We start from the raw sequence: 5,171 nt of genomic DNA on the forward strand, positions 1-5,171 counted from the left end.
TCTGTATGGTGAGGTTGGGTTCATCATGAGAATTTTTTGAAGCAGAGCTTGCCATCATCTCTGATACCATAAAGAATTTTTGAAATAAGAAATAGAAACAAGAAGAAGAAAGCAATGAATTGAAATATAATTCTATTCACTCTTTTTCATTGTTCAGCAAGATGCACGAACAAGAATATATATACAAGAAGCATAATAAGGTCATTTAATGGTACACAACGGTAAGAAAAAAATCAGCTCCTAAAACTATGTCTTCTTTATTCTAGAAATATGGAATCCTTTAGATATTGCTGAACAAATAGCCATATTTGTTTCTAACGGCTTGCCATGTATTATAGAATTTTTGGAACGTTTGCATTCAATTATCTTTTCTTCCTTGTCAATTACTTTTCTGTCATGATCGTTATTTTGAGTATGTGAATCCTGGACTTTATCAAACAACACACTACACTCAAATATGCATGCATGAATGGAGCATATATAAAGCAGCTGAGACATATGTAGAACTCTTGTAAATAATTTGGTTCTTCGAAGCCTTCAAAGGACTTTATATTCTGAATTAAAATTAGTTTATGTAAACACTATCCGACGCCAATCATGTGAAAGAAATTTTTTGTGCTGAAAATCATTTTTGATCCCTCTCAGCAATGGCTTAACCCTGAATTATCCCTTAAAAAAAAACAAAAACAAAAACAAAAACAATTACTTTATGTAAACACTATCCCACGCCAATCATGTGAAAGAAATTTGTTGTACTGTAAATCATTTTTGGTCCCTCTCAGCAATGGCTTAACTCTGGTCTCTGAATTATCCCTTAAACAAAAAAAGAAAACCAAAACCAAAACCAAAACCAAAAAATAAAAATAAAAAAATAAATAATAAATAAAAACAAATCAAATTACAAGAAACACGTTTTTATCATAGATTCAAAAATTTGTTCCCAAAACGTGAGCGGCAGGATTCGAACCTGCGCGGGCAAAGCCCACATGATTTCTAGTCATGCCCGATAACCACTCCGGCACGCCCACTCCATCTATGAAAGCATGTTTAACTGTTATATATGTTTTAAATGTTCTGGTTCTCATCAGCGCTATGAAAATCAAAGTGATCGCAAGGTGATGTATGAATAATGCACAATATGGTAACCAGAAAATTCCATTTATTGATCTTGCACAACACAAAAGATGTTTACGGTGGAAAGCATGGAGATTTGAGGATTTTTATGATTCCCATATTTATTTCTTGAATATTTGGATGCAAAAGCCGGAACTACATTGTATGCCACCTTCATGGTTTATTTGGGATTTGATGAATAATCTTGCTAATTGCTTGAACTAACCGATCAATTTTTTTCACAACACCTTGAGAGCATTTTGACCTTGATCAGCTAACTATAAATTTTTTTTTGTTTTGAATGAAATGAGCTAACTATATTTGAAACAAAACAAGCATATATATATATATATATATATGTATGTATGTATATATATATATATCATTTATATATATATGGTTTGCAAGCATCCATGAAATATGATCGCTTCAAACGGATAACAAAATATATATATATATATATGTATATATTTATGTATATGATAATATATATCTACACACACACACACATATTTTGTAAATAGAAAGTTCGATAAGATTAGTTCACAAATATAAAATGCAGCATTAGCTTAAATGACTCTAAAAGACAATAAAAAAGCTCTAGCTGAAATTGAGAAGCCTCATTCTTGGCGATACAAACTGCACTTATCTCATGGTGCTCTCATATTCGTGACATTTTATAGCTAGGCTTCACATAATGATGATCCCGGGGCCTACTACTTTTTAACTAGTACTCCTTTCAACTATGCCTGCCCCACACACATTATATAATAAAAAAAAAGTACGTCAAGCCAATACTATAAAGCAAAGAGTAATAAACTATTAGACAAAATAGAGAGAATGAAAAGTACCATTAATAGGGCAGGTAATTAAGTGGTAGCAGTGGCATTGAATGGCAGGGCAATTCTCCTTTGGCAGAAAGTAGTGCCAAATTAGTAATAATATTAATATTGTGGCAATATTGTTACACGCTCTGCCAAAGGAGAATCGCACTGTCATTCTTCTCCACCTTGAAACATCCAGCTTAAATATTGCTGATCATGATCACCATATAATCGTTCATGTACGTACGTATTTTGCGTTGCAGGAATTCAGTAGCCTTGCAAGTTCATTTTATACGGTGGAATTCGCATAATGCATATGGATATTCCGTGGTAGAGAAATGGCATATGCCACGGATCATTCCTCTCCATCTTCTTCACTACTTCTGTGCTATTGCTGTCATGGTCCCCCTTCCCCTAATTCCCCCTTTTTTTTTCTCCCTTATGTTTTCTTATGCCTTTCCTTTTTCTTTTGAAGAAAGAAAAAATGTTTCTGTTACATGTCCGAGATATTTCTAAATGTGTGTGTGTGTGTGTGTGTGTATATATATATATATATATATATATATATATATATAGTCTCTTCTATATATATATATAGTCTCTTCTCTGTACTTTTTCCTTAAGCAATGTTTCATCTAAATGCTTTTCTCCTTGGCCAAATTGACGGAGATCTATTAATTACGATTATTGTATTGGTTTTTAATTAATTCAAATGAGATATAGCTAGGCTACTTATAATTAATTTAAGAAAAAGGCATATATGCATGATATCATGCATATAATACATTGTTCATATATATATATATATTTTTTTTTTCTTTTGTTTATATATATATATATATATATAAACAAAAGAAAAATACAAGAATGTGTCTGCCACATAATATATATCTTTTTATTGAGCTTATGATTAGTGGATTATTACACCAGATACATGAAGTAGTTAGGTTTCGTACAAAGCAGTACGGTTTTGGGATTATGAGTTTCCCTAATTTCCGACAGAGAAAACGTACCAAGGAAACTATCCAGTCATGCACTTAATAGCGTTCTTCAATTCAGCTCTAATGTTAATAAATAATACATATTGTCGTGTTCAGGTTACGTCGTTGTCAATAATCTTCATGGACAAGGCAAAACCACCAGTACTTTTGCTAATTACGAGATCAGACTCGTCAAAAAGATTAACTAAGCCTGTTTATATTATCTTTGTGTGAGGTGTACATATATATACATATATATATATATATATATATGTGTATGTGTGTGTGTGTGTGTGGTCAACTTTTGTTCAAAGGATAGACAACATACATTACCTGCATGGACCACTTTGTTAGATGATCAATTCTTATATGGTATATCCACTTTTCTGAGAAACATATATAAAATGAAAACTAGCATTTTTTTTTTCTTTTTTGCATGAATGGATTAGCATATACAATATAAACAGCTAGCCTATTCAATATTAAGGAATTCGTTTCCTTTAAACTGATCAATACATATAGACAGCTTATTATATATAAGAGGAAAAGTACTTGGTTTTAATTTGGCAGCATCCCGTAGCATCCGAGTGTTGATATCAAGCTTATAGCTAGCTAGCTTAGTTATGAGAGTAAATTGCAGGGCATTTTTATTTATTTTTTTTTTTTTAGAAGGCAAAAAATTTATTAAAAGAAGAAAATAAGGAAAAGGTCTTACAAAACTAAAACTTAAAAAGAAAGTAGAGGAGAGACCCTTTTAGTGCTAAATTTACACCTTCAGTTTTGAATATGCCAACCTTTCCTGAACATGATTCTTTCAATATCAGACACTCAAAAGTTGGAAAAATGAAGAAATTTACAAAAGAGAAGGTTCTCGTATATCCCGAGGAGTACATAGCATATGCTGAATCAATTCTTTTTGTAATATTATAGGGTCTGTTTGGTTTATATGTTTCAACCAGTGATTTTTAATTTTGACATTTGAAATTTAAATTTTTTATGAGAAAAAAACACTGTAGTATAATCAAAATCATGAGTTTAAACGCATAAAATAAATAAGCCCAGAAAGATTTACCTTTCTCAATCAGCTGGTGATTGTGGTCCAAATTTTCTCACCTCTGTTCAACTTACACATTCATTTATCTTTTCACTTCCGTAGCATGCGAGTGTTGATATCAAGCTTATAGCTAGCTAGCTTAGTTATGAGAGTAAATTGCAGGGCATTTTTATTTATTTTTTTATTTTTAGAAGGCAGAAAATTTATTAAAAGAAGAAAATAAGGAAAAGGTCTTACAAAACTAAAACTTAAAAAATAAAATAAAACTAAAAAAGAAAGTAGAGGAGAGACCCTTTTAGTGCTAAGTTTACACCTTCAGTTTTGAATATGCCAACCTTTCCTGAACATGATTCTTTCAATATCAGACACTCAAAAGTTGGAAAAATGAAGAAATTTACAAAAGAGAAGGTTCTCGTATATCCCGAGGAGTACATAGCATATGCTGAATCAATTCTTTTTGTAATATTATAGGGTCTGTTTGGTTCATATGTTTCAACCAGTGATTTTTAATTTTGACATTTGAAATTTAAATTTTTTACGAGAAAAAAACACTGTAGTATAATCAAAATCATGAGTTTAAACGCATGAAATAAACAAGCCCATAAAGATTTACCTTTCTCAATCAGCTGGTGATTGTGGTCCAAATTTTCTCACCTCTGTTCAACTTACACATTCATTTATCTTTTCACTTTGAGGGTTTTGACATCTTTCCTCCACGAATATGGTGAGATTCTTGCCTGCATTATCCCTTTTTCGAAAGTTTAATGCATGATATGATATATAGTTCAACTAATTACCATGAACCATTATATATAAAAAGCTTAAGATCTTTGATTCATCATATGTTTGTTATCTATATTTTGATTCATCATACGTAACAAATACAAATATTAACTATATTTTGTGGTGCAAATCTATATGTTACTAATTTCAAATATACTACATATATATATATATATATATATGTTACAGATAATGGCTTCAACTTGTTATATATGTACAAATTAAGTAGTCTAGAAAGATAATTTGGAAACATGTGTGCATATGAGCACACGTCAACATATATATACAATGCCAGATTTTGGCATAAAAAGAGAACATTCCGCTGAATCTTCCTTCATTAATGTTTTGTGCTTTAATTTCATCTTCTATCTCGCTAGTCGCTATCTATGGATGATGCTTCCTTTCAAGTATAGTACT

At 31.0% G+C, this 5,171-nt stretch overlaps 1 non-coding gene across 1 annotated transcript; it reads right to left on the reverse strand.

Moving 5' to 3' along the window:
* Positions 1 to 946: 946 nt before the first annotated feature.
* Positions 947 to 1,028, reverse strand: TRNAS-AGA. The gene has a single exon. It is a non-coding gene; the product is annotated as a tRNA-Ser (tRNA).
* Between the last annotated feature and the right edge of the window lie 4,143 nt (positions 1,029 to 5,171).

This window comes from Morus notabilis, unplaced genomic scaffold (genome assembly GCF_000414095.1).
Source record: "Morus notabilis unplaced genomic scaffold, ASM41409v2 Scaffold973, whole genome shotgun sequence".
NCBI classification, from domain to species: Eukaryota; Viridiplantae; Streptophyta; class Magnoliopsida; order Rosales; family Moraceae; genus Morus; species Morus notabilis.